Genomic DNA, 20512 nt, shown 5'->3' on the forward strand with positions numbered 1-20512 from the left:
GAAGATTAGACAAATTCATGGAGGACAGGGCTATCAATGGCTACTAGCCGTGATGGCTGTGCTGTGCCACCCTAGTCAGAGGCAGCATGCTTCTGAAAACCAGTTGCCGGAAGCCTCAGGAGGGGAGAGTGTTCTTGCACTCAGGTCCTGCTTGTGGGCTTCCCCCAGGCACCTGGTTGGCCACTGTGAGAACAGGATGCTGGACTAGATGGGCCACTGGGCTGATCCAGCAGGCTCTTCTTATGTTCTTATGTTCTTATGTTCTTATATACGTGTGCATAGTCATGGTAGTGGCTAAGGATGGATGGGTCACTCCATTTCTGTCTGTGTCACTATTATAGTTACTATCACAGCCCTAAATCTGTTCCATCTTCTTAAAAAAATGCATGAAAAAATGCATTTAAATCCACATTTTAGAACTATTTTGCTACAAGAAAGAGTTCTCTAAACATATTGTCTCCTAGATTATACATTTCTAGACACATTTTGTCCTGAAAGATGCATTGAAAAAATACTGAGCCAAGAACTATATCACAAAATTTGGAGAAGTACAAAATAGGTACCTTCTTATCTGCACCTTAATTCAGGAAGTGTGTGTGGACACTAGTCAGTTCATGCATTGTTTTGCTGAGATTGAACTCCTCATGCATCCCCAGAGGTGGCAAAACTGTATACATTTAACCTTGCATATTGGCATGGCTGGGAAGGGAGGGACATCTTGCAAATTCTGCTTGGAATATTATGCTGCCTCAGGCTCCTAACTTGTATATTTATCTGTGTTCACCTTGGAATCAGGGTTTCCAAGGGCACTGTGAAGCTTCTTTTCCAGATGTTTATGGCTGAGGTTGTGAAAGAGCATTTTTCATCCAATATTAATCTGCTGCTGGTTGGGTGAGGCTTGCAGAAGGCAGTTTCACACAAACAGCTCACTAAAACACAGACATAGCCACAGAGATCTTTCCTCCACTGTGATACATGCCTGTTGTACACCAGGGCTGTAGATTTCAAGGCCAAACTGTGTCACCTGAGATTATCTAGGCTTATCTATGATAATAAAATGTAGGGGAATTGAATCTCTCATCTTTGTTACAAGGCCATCTCTGTGACCATGTTTGGCTTAGAGAGAAAGTTCATAATATCTTTTAAGGAAGTTGGGGGAGGGGGAGATCCTATTAAGCACAAGAATATCCACAAAGCCCTCTCATATTAGGAAAGGAGCGGAATGGAGAGCGAGATCCAGTGTTTAGGAGACAACTCAGGCAGGGTTGGCCATTATATTTTGTCAACTGATGTAAAAAAGACAACTGGTTCCCTCCCATGGCAGCAAATACAACAATAAATTAAGTAACTGACACTGTATAGATGCTTGCACATTAGCCCTTTTCTCTGGAATCACCATCCTTTGTTCATGTACATTTCATGGACAGTGTAGTCAATGTTTTCTGTGTATGCCTCCCATCCCGTATTTTTTCAGGCCTGATTTTAAAGTGATGGGGGGGGGAGCGGTTAGTAAAATACACCTGCAGCACTAATTCATCCGTGTGGACAGTCAAAATAGGTCAAGGCTTTTTAGGGCTCCTGCGTCTTTAATTTGAAGTTTCCAGATTGCAGATCCTTCCCATTTTATTGCTTCCAGCTGATTATTGCTGTAAGTTTAGTGATGATTGAATACCCTCATATTGTCCTCTGTTGTCCCAATGTCAGTTTCTATTTCAACGGCGGGGGAAGGTGAAGAGAAGGTTTTAATGACTTATTTCGTCTCATAATTTTCCCTTTTCCTTTTGAATAACACTATTTCGCCATGGTTGAATAACCATCTTGGAAATCTTTGCGTTGGAATCCAGGACTTTGTTGACTTTGTTCATGGAGAGCATTATGTTAACACAAAGATCCAGAACAAAACTTTTTCTTCTGAATCAAACCATCCTTGCTGCAGAGTGATGCTTTTGTTGATGATATTACATACATGTAGTTATGTGTAAGCCTCCCCTCCCACTTTTTAGAAAGGAAATGTAATTACAGGAGGCTGAAATACTGTGCAACACTGTGATGGTAGTAATGGCGGTAGGGGAGGGAGGAATTGCTTAACCCCTTCCCCTTTGTGCTATCTTTCTACTCAAAGTGCCACTCCCCTTGAGCTGCTTTTTTCTCCATAGGAAAACTGCAAGGACCTTCCTTCTGCAGGGAGAAAACTGCAGAGGGGATTTTAAGACGAAAATGGCTAGCAGGGAGAAAGAGCTAGGAGTAGGGTTGCCAGGTTCAGGGCCTGAGACTGATCCTGTATCTTTAGGAGAAGAGAAAGTCAGCCAAGTGCAGGTGTTCTTGCAACGCTGTAATGGGAAAAACCACAAGGTGGAATTCTCCCTTCCCCCTGCACAACTTTTAAAAATACAGAGACCTCTTGGAGGCTGGGCCTGGCAACCAAGAGGTCTTCTGTATCTTTAAAAGTTGGGGGAAGGGAGAATTCCACCTTGTGGTTTTTCTCATTACAGGGTTGCAAGAACACCTGCACTTGGCTGACTTTCTCTTCTCCTAAAGATACAGGATCAGTCTCAGGCCAGAAACCTGGCAACCCTATTCTAGATAGCCTGCAGCAGGGGTGGGGAACTTCAGGGCCAAGGGCCCAATGCAACCCTCCAGGCCTCTTTGTCCCGTGGCCCTTGGAACTCTCCCCAGTCCACACCCCTTTCTCCAGGCCACACCCTTCACTGGCCCTGCTTCACACCCGCCTCATTTTTTTTATTATTTTTTTTGTCTGGCTAGAATGCATCTTTGATCACGCATTTCCTGCTTTCCTGGATGAAGGATAGAGAGGAGGTGTGAGTGTTTATAGAAGATAGCCAACTGCATGAAGGTAAAATTTAAATTTGTTGCTGCCTCCACTTTTGCCTCTGGTCCCACCCACCACCAGCAAGTGGCCCTCAGAAGGTTTCCCATAAGGGAAAGTGGCCCTCTGGCTGAAAAAAAGACTCTCCACCCCTGGCCTATAATCAGCTGTTCTGATTATCTAGCCAATTGTTTTGTGCCATCAATGTAGAGGGCTCCCTTTTGCTTCAGCAGCTGAATACCATCCCCCAAGCCTTTGCCTTCCCACTGCCTGAGCGTGTTCAGCATCCTGGTCTCCTCCTTCACTCTCTCCCATTGACAGACCTGAATCTGAAAGGGACCCCAGGCATCCCGAGCTCCTGGGAGCAGCATCGCCTTCGGCAGCGCAGAGGAAGGTGAGGGGCTAGCAGGGCCTCAGATCAGGCACTGTGCGGACTGTATATGTGTCTGGGAGGGAGGGAGGATGCTGAATGTGCTGTGTGGCAGCCTGCAGCACATTCAACAACACCCGCACTGCACAGAGGTGTGTTTAAAATGTCTCCACATGTAATCCCATAAATATGTGCAAGCCACACCTGTGTGTGCATCCAGTGTGGGCGCATGTTTTCTGTATGCATTTTAATGTGCTTCTACAGCCCTGTAATAGTTTTGGAGGATTAGCTGGGAACGCTGTCCTCTTTATGTTGTTTGCAAGGCTATAAACTACATTTATGACTTGGTTAAAATAACAGAAAGTGGAGCACCTCTGCCTGCACACTAATGGTGTATTTACGTTTCCTGGTTTCTCTTCCCACCTGCTTTTCTTTCTTTTGCACTTCCATGCCTCCCCTTCGCCCGCCACCCCCCCATGCACTCAGAAGACCCGTAACCAGATCCCATCCCAGATCTTCCTTAAAAGCTGTCATGTTCAATTGCTTTATTAGATGATAATATATCACTTTCGCCTCCCTTTGCCAGGACTGCTTTCAAGAGCTTGTATCATAAAAAAAGCACAAATAAAATATTATGGCTGTCTCTTTATGCGCGAGCTGGTATTTTCCAGGGATAATTGGGGAGCGTTCCAGGCCTCACATGAACCTAGAAGCAGGGACCCAGGCCACCAGTCAAACAGCTGAACAACAGGGAGGGCATGGAGGCCGAGAAGCAGAGCTTCATCACAGCCTTGTTACTGACACCTCCCCAGCACCCTGCCACCTGCGTCTAACCGCTGGACAAGGGCCAAAACAGAGAAGGGCAGTTACCTGGTGGATGCATCCCTGCCTCCAGTCCCCTCCTGCTCTAGCTATGCTACACTGTCTTTAGTGAGGCAGCTCTAGGAAGGGAGATGCTTAGCTGTTGGGGTCATAGGAACCTGCCTTATACTGCATCAGACCAATGATCGATCTGGTCCAGTATTGTCTGCATTGATTGGCAGCAGCTCTCTAGGGTTTCAGACCAGGGTCTTTCCCCAGCCCTATGTGGAGATGCCAGGGATTGAACTTGGGACCTTCTGCATGCAAAGCAGATGCTCTGCCACTAAGCTAAGCCTGGTCATATGGGAGAGTCATGGATGCATGCTTTAGAACTTCCATCTAGCATTATTGTTTGACATGGGGCATATGCTGCAAATTGCAGTAGAGCTGAGCCAAAATTTCTCAGAAGTTTTTTTTTTCTGAGAGAAAATTTCCGAGATTTTCTTTTGTCTCGCTACCACCCTGCCTGAGAAAAAAAAGGACACGTTGAAGAATTTTCTCTGACTAGTCTCCAACATTTTTGGGTGGTGGCCACCATAACACCCCAGAACATTGCTACTTCTGGGGCATTGTGGAGGGTGCCAAATGGAGGCCAGGCTGCCAGCACGTTTACTGCTGCTCCTGCCACTTGCTAATGGTGAATGCCATCTCTGAGAAACCGTTGGAGAATCCCTTTCCCCAGAATTTCAGTGAAATGGTCACCCCAATTTTCTGGCCACAAATAGGATGGAGAATTCCAAGAGGCCATCTGGGCACAGCTCCTCTCTGGATCAATCTACTAGTGCGTGTCTCTGTATGTGTGTCTGTGTGTGTTTGTGTGTAATCATGAGAACTGACAAAGCTGTTCCAGCTTCTTCCACCGGTCCCCATACAGGTGGTTTTGTCCACCTTCCTACCGCACCTGTTGAGTGGCACACCTGAAGATTTGCTCATCATATCAGGTGAAGGAGGGGTGGATTACAGGACTGGGAAGGGGTTGTGCAAGAGGAGTCACAACTGTGTTATCTTCTAGTACCTTGTGTGAAGGCAACCCTATGCAACAAATGCTCTTAAAATAGTTTTTCTTTCTTCTCTCTCTCTCTCTCTCTCTCTCTCTCTCTCTCTCTCTCTCCTCCCCTTTTGGGACAATTTAAGCTGAAGCCTTTCCTTGGGCCTTTGGACCTTGCTGACTCTTGTCCCCTCCACTGAAACACTGCAATGGATGCATCACTGATTATATTTATTTATTGAATTTATATCCCACCTCCCCTCAAAGGAGCTCAAGGTGGTGTACATGGTTTTGTCCCTGCTCCATTGTATCATCACAACAACCTTGTGAAGTAGACTAGGCCAAGAACACACGAAGAGCCCTGCTGGATCAGATAAATGGCCCATCTAGTCCACCATCCTCACAGTGGCCAACCAGCAGGGGTGTAGTCGTCTGGAGTCTTGGGGTGTCTTAGGCCCCTTACTTTTTTGGGAGCAGGGTCCCTATGTCTCTAGAATCCAATGAGCCAATCATCATGAAAGGGAAGTGTGTTAGCCACTGAAAAGTGTCTTCTAACGTGCTTCCTTGTCCTTTCACAATCAAAGTGAAAAGTGGCTAGTCAGCCACTGAGGAGATTCTTTTCAGTAGCTATCACTTTCCCCTTTCATGCTTATTGGCTCCTAGGGATGTCTGTTGTTGTGAAGAAGGCATTAACAAGGATCTCATTCTCAACCCCACAGCAAAAAAGTGGGGGGGCATGGCTGTGACTATCTTGAAGGGACCCTGCACTTCTGAATTTGCCACTACACTACTACCAACCAGATGCCCCTATGGTAAGCCCACAAGCAGGACCTGAGCGCAACAACACTCTCCCCTCCTATGGTTTCCAACAACATATTTGGAAGCATACTGCCTTTGACTATGGAGACAATGACTGGCCCAAGATCACCCAAGGAACTTCGTGGCTGAGTGGGGATTCAAACCCTGGTATTCCCAGATCCTAGTTCAACACTCTCAGCACTACACCACACTGAGTAGGCGTGGTTGTTGTGAAACATCCTGCAAGCGAGGCTCATACTCTGCATTCCTGCCTGAGGCAAAACAAACTCCCACCGAGCCAATACTTGAAAAAGGCTTGCTGCAACATTCAGATACCAGCCCCTGCCTTCAACTCTCTCCCCTCTCTGGCACATCCCTGCCGCCTTCTCCTGACTCTGCTAGCAGGAACTGAACAACTTGAGCCTCTCAGAGGTATTTCTCCATGTCTAGCTATTAGCACACACACACACACACACACACACACAAGTCTCAAATTCCTCTGGACCTGGATGCAGGCTTGTCCTCCTGGCTGGGAAGAGAAAAGGCTCTGATCTCAGACGTTGCCTCCCTCCTTCTCAGCCAATAGGAGCTTGCTCTGAGACCTCCTTGGCTGGGCATGAGGCTTCTGCGGTCAAAGGCAGAAAAAGCTGTACTGACCTGCTTTCAGCTTTCTTCCTGTGAGGGAAGCCAAGAGAAAGCTGCAACAAGTGCTTAATAATAGGAAGTCCCTTTTCTTTGGGTGATCCAACAGAGGTCACTCTGACCAGACATGTGCTTTTAAAAAAAATAACAGCTTCTTGTCAATGGGCCAATAATGGACAAGGAGCTGCTGTGAAATATACAGCTGCTTTGTCCTGGGCTCGCTTGCCCCAGCCATAGCAGACTGCATGTCAGTGAGTGCTGATTAGGAATGTCTTTACCGGGCAGGCCATCTGCACCGAAAACATCCAAGAACTGGTCTGTATGTGTCCTGTAGGGTTGCCAGATGCCATGGCATAGATTTAAGAGAAGCATATATCTGCCATCCATTGACGTTTAAGGCATACTGCCACTACCTTTCTTGGGTGGGAGGAAATCAGGTGTCTGTTACAGGACTGTATTTATTATCTTGTTGCAACTAAGATGGCCAGCTTTACTAGCACACCTAGTAACTGCACCGGTGTGGATCAGTGACATCACTGATCAATATGAGCATGTCCATGGCTCAGCCCAATCCTGCCAAGGCTCCTGATGTCATGGCTAGCAAAGCAGAGGGAAGATGAGTAACCTCCTCTGTTTGATTTTTGAAAGAAGATTCGACTGCCAGTACATTTGGCTTCTGTACATGGAACAGTGAAGGTGTCCTCTTGTCCTCAGCCTTAGGTAGGAAAATACCTAGGAATAGTCGTGGTAGGAGTAGAAAACTGTAGACATCAGTACCCACCACCAGACTGCAGATATTTTGGAATCTGGCAACAGCTGTAACTGGAATGGACATCTCTCGCATGAATTGTTCTGTAGGTGCAGGAGAAATTTGCAGTGGGTAGATTGGTTGCTATGTCCTCATATAGACAGAGAGTGCGGGTGTAAGAGAGAGAGAGTTTGTGTTTGCATATATTAGTTCTTAAGAAAAACAAAGTGTTTCAGTTGGGATCTATGTCAAAATACAAAGGGGAAATTCTGGCCTCCCTGCCAAATTCCAGAGAGGCCAGGATTTGGCTCTAGATTGCCTCCAAAGGAGCAGACATCACAATGCCTTCTCTTCTCACAGTTGTCAATGGAGACTTTCTTGACCAATGTCCCATTAGGAGGGTTGCTGTCTGATTTTACTGTTCAGTTCTCACCCTCTAGAACTCATAATCACACCACAAAGGCTGCTGTATGGGCAGGTGGAGCACTGCTTGTCTTGCTTCTGCTTCCCCTGTACATCTGTAGAAATGACTTGTGTTTTAGAATTTGTAGAAATGGTTTTATTGATTTTAGAACTTGCATCTTTTGTATATTATATCACTTTTATTTTGTACACCACTTCAGTAGCTTCAGAGTGTGAGGTGGTTTATAAATTTGCAGAATAAAATATGAAAATAATGATACTTCTGCATAGTTAAGATCAGTGGCAGCTTGTGGTTCCATGTCAGTGGGGCAGTCGAATCTGCTCCAGGTTTTATTCCAAACTTTCAAGGAGCTGTCCAAGGTGCTAAGCCTATTTTGGACATAGATTTCAGCACTTTGGACAGCTCCTTGAAAGTTTGGTCTAAAACCCAAAGCAGATTTCAGTGCGCCACTGGTTCAGGCACTGGAACTACTACAGATGCCCTTTGCTACAGCTGAACTTGTAGACTGGCTTCAGGACACTTGAAATTTTTAGTTGCTTTAGGCAAAATTAAAATGAAATATAGAGGCATTTCTATTTTGAGATACCACCCAATTGCTTGTCACAAGAAAGTAACCAGCTTCACATGAAAAACAACAAAAAGCTTACACACACACACACACAGAGAGAGAGAGAGAGAGAGAGAGAGAGAGTGAGTAGCCTGACTTTCTCATAGATATGTAACATTTTCTATATGCAGGAATTTTTTAAGGTGCCTCCAGACTGTCGCTATTTTGCAGGAGGGGTTGAAGCTCATGCCATAAATTTAGGTTTATGCAGCTAACATGTATTAAAGCGATCTGTTACCCTTGCACAACAAATCCACTTTAAACAATACTGGACTTTTTGTGGTTAGGAAAGTGACAGGGAAATTTTCTGAGAAGTGTGGGATGAACAAGCAGTTAAAGGGAAGATGTGTAAACACCATGCAAGCAAATCAGGATGCATGCACATTGTAGTATAACCACCCTGTAAACAAATCAGAATAGATGCTTAATAAAGACCAGGCATAGTCTAACCACGTCATAAGTTTTATTAGATGAAATCAGGATACATGCTGAACAAACAATCTTTTCTATAAGATGGGGAAAATATTTGTCAGTTTCAAAGATTCCCCCCCCCCATTTTGATGTGCTCTAGGGATGGAAGGATATGTCAATTTTGGTTCTCCCAGTTTCTCATTTTTCCAATCTGAAATTCAGTTGTCCACATTTCTGCAGCTGTTTGTAATATTTTTTTAAAAAAAAAACACCAAAAAAATTATCCAGCATTTTACTGCAAATTTCTCCTAATAACCACACGTTTATAGGCAATTTTGATGAATGTACACATTTTTGCAATTTCTCATCAAATAATGCATTTTTGTATGTTAACTTCACTTATTGGTTGGCAAACTGCATTGCAAAATTCAAATTTTCGAAGGAGGCTGTGTTTCAGTTCTCATATTGTTTTGGAAAGTGCAAATCTGTGATAGATTTGCCTTGAAATGCAAACTGAATCAAATTTCTTGCCCATTCATAATGTGCACACCTAATGAAATTGGAAAGAGTCTCCATCCCTGCTTGTCAACTCTGCAGCTTTTCTAGAGATGCCCCATGAAACAGAGAAAAGTCTGTCAGTTTCACCACAGTACTTTAGATGTCTTGCTGAAGTTGTGGGGAAAATACAGTTTCACTGCTTCAGAGTAGTAGTAGTAGTAGTAGTAGTAGTAGTAGTGGAATAATAATAATAAATGGCAGCAACAGGGGACACTGTGGTTCCAGAGGCAGAACTGTACAGACACCAGTGTCACTGACAAAGTGTGAATGGCATCAAAACTAGAGAAAACTGGCAATGTTGAAGGAGCATCCTTGCTCTGTGTTTCTCGGAAGCAGCTAGGTGTTCCTTGGAGGACCTCCTGCTGAGTAACCCTCTGACCTGCAGTTGTATAACTTATGAATGATAATGAACATGACCGTGATAAAGGTAAATTGGCTTAGTACCAATAAAGAATAATAGTCACCCATCACTTTTGAGCACAGCAGTTTAGATTTACGCACCTAACTTCCTTCTCACGATGTGCATCCTCTATATGTATTCCAGGAAATCCTCTTGCATAATGCTTGTAAATTCATGTTCTTCTAGTGTCTTAGACAGACACAATCACAAAAATTAGAATCTGTTAGTTCCTGCTTAGTTAATGAAAGATTATCAGTCACTTGTTCACAGTTAAAATGGTGCCACCAACAAATTAGATATTAACAAGAAACAAACATAATGCCATGAGACTGAAACACAGAGCTGGTGAAATAGGACAATGGCAGCACAGTTCATCACCTATGACTGCTGTTTATGATTGTGTGAGGGAGGGAGGGAGCTCATGGAAGTGGGTTCCAATCTGGATGTAGATTGCCTCAAAAACAAGCCATGGGCACTTCCTGATTTTTGGAGAATGTCTGAGCTTATGTCTGAGCCAATGCTATTCAAGTCAGGGGTGGAGTAGCTTGCCTATCACTGGTGGAGGATTGGGCAACTCTCTTGGCCCCAAAAACCATATTAAAGGATGAGTGTGTGATGGAAGGGTCACATGCCAATAGCTGTGGCCACAACATGTGCATGCAGACACATGCTCTCTCTCTCTCTCTCTCTCTCTCTCTCACTCACTCACTCACTCACTCACTCACACACACACACACACACACACACACACGGGATGGGTGAGAATTTCAATTCAGTTCACATTTCAGGCTGAATCTATCATATTTGCACTTTCTGAAACAATATGAAAACTGAAACACAGCCATCCTTTGCAATTTGCACTTAATTGAATTTTGCAATGCAGTTCGCCAACCAACCAATGTTTACAAAAATGCATATGTTAGGGGAAAGTATGCATAAAAATGAATATATGAGTGAAAATAAGATACAAATATGCATTGTATGATGAGAAACTGTGTGCAAAAATGCATACATTAGTCAAATCTGTCTATGAAAATGTGTTCATTAGGAGAAATTTGCACTATTTGCTGGAGGATTTTCATGAAGATTTTTTTTAAAAAAAAAACCACAAACTGCAGTGGAAACATGGAAAACTGCACTTAAGATTGGAAAAATGAGAAACTGAGAGAACCAAAATTCACAGATCTTTCCATCCCTAACACACACACACACACACACACACACACACTCACCCAACATTCACATACATGCACTCGTCCCTGTTTTTTTAAAAAAACTGGGATTTGCTGGTTGATAACATTTCTGTAGATATTGTGATCACAAACAATGATGAGCCTTCAAATGCATTCCTTTCTTGCAATTTGGACAAACGTACATAAAAGAACAGACCTCAGGGCTGTTGTGAAAAACCCTGCCTCAATCTGTTTACAGGGAACCATTGGGGGGCATTTTGCCAAGTTTAAGAATGTAAGAAAATCCTTGCTGCATTAGGCCAAAGGCCCACTCAGTCCAGCATCCTGTTGTCACACTGGCAAACCAAATGTCTATGGGAAGCTCACAAGTGGAACATAACAGCCCTGTCCCCACTTGTGACTCTCAGCAACTGGTATTCAGAGGCATACTGCCCCCAACAGTGGAACAGAGCCTCCTTGAATTAGCAGTCATTAGGTTTTTCCCTACAAAATGAGGCAGATTTGTTCCAGCAGCTTTACAAGTGTGTAAAGCAAAAGTTGTTGGCCAGATTTTCTATGGAGTTTCAATCTGGTTCCCTGGGCTTAATTTTTTCCTAGAAGGAACTCAGTCACTCTTTCTTTGAGCTATATTGCCAGTGCTGCCCTTAATTTGGAAGTTGGACTTAATTCATTAAGCAGCATAGATATACCCTATTCATTATTGGCCCAGAATCTGCTGTTCTGCTTCCCCAATGTCTCTGGTTTATCAGGTGCTACTTGATTCTTCTATGTCTACCTGGAAAAAAGAGCTAATCGGCACCTGGTTGGCCACTGTGAGAACAGGATGCTGGACTAGATGGGCCACTGGCCTGATCCAGCAGGCTTTTCTTATGTACTTATGTTAAGTATTGTTTGCTTTGTTATCTTTTCTCCTTTGATCCAGTGCAATCTAAATCCATTGTTAAACAGAGATTCAAAGATATGGATGGCCAAGAGCTCCATGCTTTAGTCAATGGGCCATGTTCACCATGCTCAGTGGGCCTGATTTGGTCTCCCTCTAACCAATGTATGCCATTCTTACACTTTTTAATAATATCTAAGTACAGAAGAGTTGTTCTGCTGGCACGTTTTAACATTTTATCTTCAAATATGTTAGAGGGCAGATTTGCTGAAGTTCCTATCAAGGATAGGTGCTGTCCGTGAAATCAGCTGGAACATAAAACAGTCTAGTATGTTTTTTTAATGTAGATTTTATCAAGGGGTCAGAGAAGGGTTCAGAAAAGGGCAACCAGAATGATCAAGGGGATGGAGCGACTCCCTTACGAGGAAAGGTTGCAGCATTTGGGGCTTTTTAGTTTAGAGAAAAGGCGGGTCAGAGGAGACATGATAGAAGTGTATAAAATTATGCATGGCATTGAGAAAGTGGATAGAGAAAAGTTCTTCTCCCTCTCTCATAATACTAGAACTCGTGGACATTCAAAGAAGCTGAATGTTGGAAGATTCAGGACAGACAAAAGGAAGTACTTCTTTACTCAGCGCATAGTTAAACTATGGAATTTGCTGCCACAAGATGCAGTAATGGCCACCAGCTTGGAGGGCTTTAAAAGAAGATTAGACCAATTCATGGAGGACAGGGCTATCAATGGCTACTAGCCGTGATGGCTGTGCTGTGCCACCCTAGTCAGAGGCAGCATGCTTCTGAAAACCAGTTGCCGGAAGCCTCAGGAGGGGAGAGTGTTCTTGCACTCGGGTCCTGCTTGCGGGCTTCCCCCAGGCACCTGGTTGGCCACTGTGAGAACAGGATGCTGGACTAGATGGGCCACTGGCCTGATCCAGCAGGCTCTTCTTATGTTCTTATGTTCTTAATGTATAATCTACTCCTTATGAGGCAGTGCCCCAATCAGTCCTTTGGGGCTCTTCTATTTTCATTGAGGGAGTAAAATATATTCATTACTGAACAGGTAGCAATATTTGGGAACACAGTAATATTTGTTAGACATCCAAAGACTGTTAGCTCTAAATCTTCACCTTTTGCTCTTTTGTAACTATGTATTTATACAGTTGTATATTCTTTAATGGTTGGTTGACCGTAACAAAATTGTTGTTGTTGCTCTTGAATTTGTCTGCTTTGTCTAATCTTCCTTTAAAGTCATCCAGGTTGGTGGATATCACTGGTGCATCCTTTGGGAGCATTGAACTTGTCAAGGATTATCAATACCTTGGCACAGTCATTAACAAAAATGGAGATAATAGTCAAGAAATCAGAAGAAGGCTAGGACTAGGGAGGGCAGCTATGAGAGAACTAGAAAAAGTCCTCAAATGCAAAGATGTATCACTGAACAATAAAGTCAGGATCATTCGGACCATGATATTCCCTATTTCTATGTATGGATGTGAAAGTTGGACAGTGAAAAAAGTGGATAAGAGAAATATCAACTCATTTAAAATTGTGGTGTTGGAGGAGAGCTTTGCGCATACCATGGACTGCGAAAAAGACAAATAATTAGGTGTTAGAGGAAATTAAACCAGAACTATCACTAGAAGCTAAAATGATGAAACTGAGGTTATCATACTTAGGACACATCATGAGAAGACATGATTCACTAGAAAAGACAATACAGAAAAACAGAAGGGAGTAGACAAAGAGGAAGGCCAAACAAGAGATGGACTGATTCCATAAAGGAAGCCACAGACCTGAACTTACAAGATCTGAACAGGGTGGTTCATGACAGATGCTCTTAGAGGTCACTGATTCATAGGGTCGCCATAAGTCATAATCGACTTGAAGGCACATAACAACAACAAATAGATTAACTATACACTGGTGTGAAGAAGTACTTTCTTTTGTCTGTCTTGAATCTTGCAACATTTAGTTTCATTGGGTGGTCCTGAGTCTGAACATTTGGGAAGTGCAAATGCTGATGGATAACTAAATCCGGATCTATACTTTAGTCTATAGGGTGCCAATTAGTTTAGTCTGTATTAGAAATTAGCACAGATTTAATTTCTTAAGCATCCCTACCTAGTCCCAGAAAGATGCCCTACCAAGAAGCAGGAAACAGCCCTGCGTTGGAGATCTGTCTCCAGGTTTTGTGTATGTGTATCCTATTGGTTACAGCAGTGGCATGTGGGAGCCAAGGGTACTTCATTTCTATCCCCACTAGGGATGGAACAGTCTGTTAACTTTGGTTCTTTCTGTTTCTCATTTTTTAAAATCTTAAATTCAGCTCTCCACATTCTGCAGTAATTTGTGATTTTCTTTTTTAAAAAAATCCACATGAAAATTCTTCAGCACTTTTTGGTGAATTTCTCTTAAACAAATTTTGTATGCAGTTTTGACTAATGTACACATTTTTACAAGCAGTTTCTCCTAATATAATGCACTTTTGTGTGTAATTCTCACTAATATGTTCATTTTAATGCATACTGTCACCTATGTTATACATTTTTGTGAATGTTGGTGGGAGAACTGCATCACAAAATTCTGATAAGTGTGAATTTTGAAGGATGGCTATGTTTTGGTTCTCATATTGTTTTGGAAAGTGCAAATTTGATAGATTCAGTTTTAAAAGGGAGCTGTATCAAATTTCTCCCCCATCCCTAATCTCCACATTTGGAGGACAGGTAGGGTGCGATGGCTTCAAAAGCCCGTCCTCTTGCACTTGAAAACTACAAACAAATATAGCCGTAGAGTTTGCCATCCAGGACAAGTGTTCAGACGCCCATGTTCAGATTGTGCAAAAGCTAAGGTGGGTCATCATACCTCTAATGTTCAGAGCCAACCATTTCCGCACTGAGATGGGGTGGGGTAAGGTGCAGGGTCTTGAAATGCTTCTTTAATTAACACCTATAGATAAATTGCTAGTTGACTTAATGATGCCCCAAGCAGAGAATAAAGCTGCCTTCTGAGAAGAGGAATAAATGGCAGACCCTTCATGCTACAACAATTAAGACCACCCTTAGAAAAAGCGAAGGCTCAGCCTGGTTCAGGATCACCTAAGTGGTCTCAAATGATAGTTCACATGGGTGCCATGGCAATCTTCCATCACCTGCACAGTGTTTATGATGGAACAATGAGTCTTGTCAGTATTTCAGAGTATCATGTGTAGCTTCAGGCTATTTGTTGGTCTCACATTTTATACATGATCAGAAAGATAGAAAATGGAGGCACTACACTGCTCCTGATCCTTATGCAATACATTAGTGGCACAGTCAGTCTTACCTAAATGAAGAAGGCAGGCTTTTCCTGGGAGTGATGTGAGGATATTAGCACCAGCGCATGGCAGCTTCTGGATATGCACCCCAGACCTGGATTAAAGCCAGAATGAAAACAGAAGTGAAGGTTAGATAGGACTCCATGCCTGATTTTCCAGAGAGCACATATGTCTGAGAGACTCCATATCCTGCCTTCTGTTGGACCTGGTGCATTTGCTGGACAGCAGCCATGTCCAGAGGACTGATTTAACTCCACTGTCTACTGGTGGTCTTATCAGAGCAAAACTTTGGGGCAAGTCATCCATGGCTCACTCAGCTGAATGAGCAGGAGAGCCCCCAAGGGGTGGCTTACCCAGAAGTGGCTGGTGAGACAGTGCAGGTAGGGCTACGTTGCTCCCCAGGCTTTTGAATATGGCAGGTCGCTGCTGCTGACCGAACTCCTTGTGCCTCCCCTTCTCAGTCAGGGGAAGTGAAACACTGTGCTTGGAAACTGGGGAGACAATGTTGCCCTACCCACTGGCCACTCCTGGGCTTACCATATTTTGAAATAAGCAAAGTAACACTGCAGTGAGGCTATTTTAGGGATCCCTCAGAGCTCCAGCAAATATCTTCATTTTGGAATCTGCTAACTAGGTCCTTGAGACCCAAGGGAGAGAGGAACCCTTATCATTGGTCTTGATTGGCTATGTTATTAAATGCTCTGCTTAGCCAAAACTCGCCACTGGGGTTCCTAGCCAGAATCTCTTTAGTCTTTGTGGGTCTATTCCTTCAAATCCTTCTTTCTCTTTGCTCCTTTATAGTTTACTTGCCACTTTCTCTGACCATTAGCTATGCTGTTTGGAGCTGATGGGAGTTGGAATCCAGCAACTGGAGGGGCTACAGGTTCCCCACCCCTGGCTTAGGGCATATCCATATTAAGCATGCAGTTTGGTTTAACTGTCATTCTATTTCCCCAAATAAACCTGGAACTGTAGCACTGTGAAGGGGTGCTGGGGGTTGGTAATATATATAGCCTTGACAGTAAAAAAAAAATATAAACTTGTAGATGGGGTAGGATCTCTCTCTCTCTCTCTCTCTCTCTCTGAGATTTACCGAATCAATTAGATAATTTAATGACTGTGTGCAGCTAGGCATTGCTGTTTAATGATAGCAAATTAGATTATAAAAAACCAAGAATCAATTTCAACAATATTTTAATGATTGACTGCAATTTTCTTTCCTTTTGTACATTTTTTCTATGCTTCTGACTTGACTATTACTTGAGTTATAAAATGTAAATGTATTTATTAATAAAAATACTCTGTGTGTGTATGAGAGAGAGAGAGAGAGAGAGAGAGAGAGAGAGAGAGAGAATGCTTAATGCTTGAACCTCATCTCCAGTTTAGGACCAGTTTGGGCTTGAGTCTGGCACAAGGTTGCTATCACAGAGCATAGGAAGGTGCCTTATACTGAGTCAGACCACAGGTCTATCTAGCTTAGTATTGTCTGCATTGACTGGCAGCCGCTGTCCAGAGTTTTAGACAAGGAACATTCGCAGCCCTATCTGGAGCCACTGAGGATTAGATCTCGGACCTTCTGCACTCAAAGCAGATGCTCCACACCTGAGATATGGCCGATGGTACACACTGATCCTGTGAGGTGGGCATAGTGCCACATGCAGCTCTACTCTTTAGATAATTCTACTACCTAAACTACCTAATATGCCACTGTGACGTTCCGGTGTCTGTGGGATTACCACCTCCTGACCTCCAAATGCCTGGATCAGGAAATCCCCAGGAAGTCCACTTCAGTCTGGGTCAGACATATCCTCTGAACTACAAGCTTCAGCCCCATCACCTTTCCCCCAAAAGGTGACAACTGGTGTAATTTGTCTGCAAAATTGGTACAGGTACAGAATAGGACCTTAGTTTGGTAGCATGCTTGACCAACCTGTCACATGAAATTTTGAATCAAACTTTATTTTATACAAGTTGTTAAATGTGATAGTAAATAAATGTTATTGTCCCTATCCTACCTACCTATCCTACCCCACTAATCCCAATGAAATCCTCCCTCCAAACCGCAGCCCCTTTAGCTAGATGTTCTCTTCTTGATCCCTAATCCTATCTCCCTTTAACCAATGCTTTTTCTCTTTAAAACTCCCCCCAGAATTCTCTCACACACCCTCCCACCTGTCAGTCATCTGCACCTACTAACATTGTATTAACACTTTCTTACCTGAACACAATTTCAAAACAGTTTTAAACATATAAATAATTCTGATTTCATTACAGCCATCCTGCATATAAAGCCCTTGGCTAGCAGATTGCAGGCACTCTGGGAACTGGGAACTGGGAACTGCCAGCAGACTGTCTCCTGGCACTTCTAGAAGGAAGAATAATCTCATCCTTGCCTGGTTTCCTGTTTGCCCAAACCGGAGCATTTTACTGAATCAGCCAGGTTCATGAGAGACAAACAGCTGGGGTTCTAAAGTCACTATCCAAACTCCAGTGTTCAAAAATGATAAGATTTCATTCAAATGCACAATGTGGTAAAAGGGAAGAGGGAAGTGTATAAGCAGAGTGCAGAGCAAAATAATATAAACTTAGCAATTGACTACTAGGTCTAAACTTAAATATACCCTGATGGAAAGATCTGTCAATTTCAGTTTTCTCTATTTCTTATTTTTCCAAACTTACATTCAGTTCTCCACATCTCTGCAGCAATTCGGGATTTAAAAAAAAATCCTCATGAAAATTCTTCAGCATTTTAGTGTGATTTTTCTCAATAAACATATTTTTGTATGCAGTTTTAACTAATGTACACATTTTTGCAAGCAATTTCTCCTAACATAAGGTATTTTATGTTATTTTTACTAAATTCGTTTTTATGCAGACTTTCTCCTAATATATGCATTTTTGTAAACACTATTTGATTGGAGAACTGCATCCCAAAATTCTTATAAGTGTGAGTTTCAAAGGATGGCTCTGTTTTAATTGTTTTGGAAAGTGCAAATTTGATAGATTCAACTTTAAATGCAAACTGAATCGAATTTCTCTCCCATCCTATTTTAAATGTGTGTGCCTCTAATTAGATGGTGTTGTGGCACTTCTGGGAAGCTTGAATGGTGCCCTTGAGGTCACTATGTTTATATTGTATGTACATTGGCTCCAGACTGGATAAGTCACATTTAGTGCCCACTGAAATCAATGGAACTCAAGTTAGTCATGACAAACTCCACGAAAACTTATGGCATAAAATTTTTGTTAGCTTTGAAAGTGCCACAAGACTGTTTGTTGTTATTGCTGCAACAGACTACACGGCTACCCTTCTGTACTTATTTTTAAATCCTCCTTCTGCTTCCCAGCAACAATTATTTGATTGTACAGTCAATCAGATTTGTCCACATGAACTGTACATGATTACATCGAGGGAAAACTGATAATTCAGACAGGATTATTCCATATTTGGGAAGCATTGCCTTTACTCTGAATGACCTTTGCTTGCACTCAGTGATGTTATCATGTAGCCAGATCTGATTGGCTATGAGATTATGTCACTGTTACTAGGATGAAGGGCAATTTGAAGAGGGAAATGGAACTGAAAATGCAGCTGATTGATAATGCAAAGCGATCATGGAGTTGTTGTCTGACAGCCAGGAATGGAGGGTGGGAAAGGAGTGCAATATATGTGGCGTGTGTATGTGTGTGTGTGTGCACAGGTACCCTGAATGTTTGCCAAGAAGGAAAACAAATGCCAAAAAGGTGATAGGGAGAAATTTTTTTTGAGAAAAGCAACATTCATTTTTCCTACTCATTTGCCTTCAGCATTCTCCTTTGATAATTTTGATGTTGAATATTCTCTAGATATATTCTCTGTATATACTTACAGAATATTTTATATTTTATAGTCATTGATCCTTGACTTCAGTATATGATATTTGGCTCTGATAGCTGAACTCCATGTTTTGTATTTGAGAATGGGTGTTGGGCAGTATTTGATAGCTGACAATGACGTGATATTTTTGTGTGACCATATTTGATGGCTGACATGCAACAGTATTTAATATTTAACAGTGGTATTTAATATCTGTCAGGACTGGGCCATGGGTAGTAGTTGATGGTGAGCTGGGAATCAGAAGTTGTGAGATGAAACCAGTAGGTGGAATGAAAGAACTAACTAGAACTACAGAGGAAGCCAGAACTCAGGATCAAACAGCAAGTCAAGCCTGAAGTCAGGACTGAAGGACAAACTAGGAGACAGGTTCCAGGAGCAAGTCAAAAGTTAGAAAGACTATGAAAGGATACAAAAGCATAGCAAAGCTCAGTCTTGATGCAAGAGCAAGGCTTAACTGGGTCAGGAAGTCCTCTTATAGTTCTTCTGTCCAGGAAGATGCAGTGACTAGCCTGGGTGGGCAGGATCAGTTCAGGGGCTGATACTAAGTTGCCTAGGCAGGTGTTGCAACTTGCAGTTCAGTGACTCACCACATGGGGCAGCTGCATGCAAACCCAAAGATTTGCAGTTTCAGCCTCTGCCGCTCCTGACAATATCTGACAGAATTCAAAAACTGCCTTCCCTAAGCAGCCAAGAGATGCCAGTAATTTTAAAATGCTTAGATTTTGAATGGAGGTAAAATTTCTCATTCAAAATTCAGATGTGAATTTTGAATGCAAAATGTCATATTCAAAATTTGCAGGGCAAAATTGGGAATTTTGACAAAATTCAATTATTTGTAACTATTTGTTCAGGGTTTAAGGATGGGCACATAACTGCTAATAGATGTGAGAAAACATAGCTTGGAAAAGCAGACTCCATTTCAGAAATAATGGGTTGTATCCAATTGGGTATGACTAACATTGGATACATCCATTACAATGAATGGGCACAATTGATTAAGGTCCATTCATTTCAATGAGTCTACTCGAAGTAGAATTTAGTTAGATGGAACACATCTAGTCCAATCTTAAGATAGATTCTCAAAGTTTTTGTTAAAAGATTTGAGACCTTTCTGTGAGATCCATTTCTGGGGTGCAGCCTTTATTTTCTAGTCTACTATGTGTTGCATTGTCCACAAACTGCTGGAAAATGTTATATTCCCATCATAAACAAGTCCTTGAGTTAGGGATGGAAGGATATGTCAATGTTGGTTCTCCCAGTTTCTTATTTTTCCAGTCTAAAATCAGTTCTCCACATTTCTGCAGCAATTTGCCTATTTTTTTTTTGAAAGTCATCTCCAGGGTTTAAGTGCAAGTTTCTCCTACTAAACATATTTTTGTATGCAGTTTTAACCAATGTACGCATTTTTGAAAGCAATTTCTAACCTTATAAATGCATTTTTGTACGTTATTTTCACTCATATATTTATTTTTATGCACACTTTCTTCTCATATGTGCATTTTTCTAAACACTGGTTGGTTGGCAATCTGCATTGCAAAATTCAATTAAGTGTGAATCTTGAAGGATGGCTGTGTTTTGGTTCTCATATTTATTTTTATTTTATTTATTTTATTTC

Source organism: Rhineura floridana, chromosome 3, assembly GCF_030035675.1.
Source record: "Rhineura floridana isolate rRhiFlo1 chromosome 3, rRhiFlo1.hap2, whole genome shotgun sequence".
Lineage (NCBI taxonomy): Eukaryota > Metazoa > Chordata > Lepidosauria > Squamata > Rhineuridae > Rhineura > Rhineura floridana.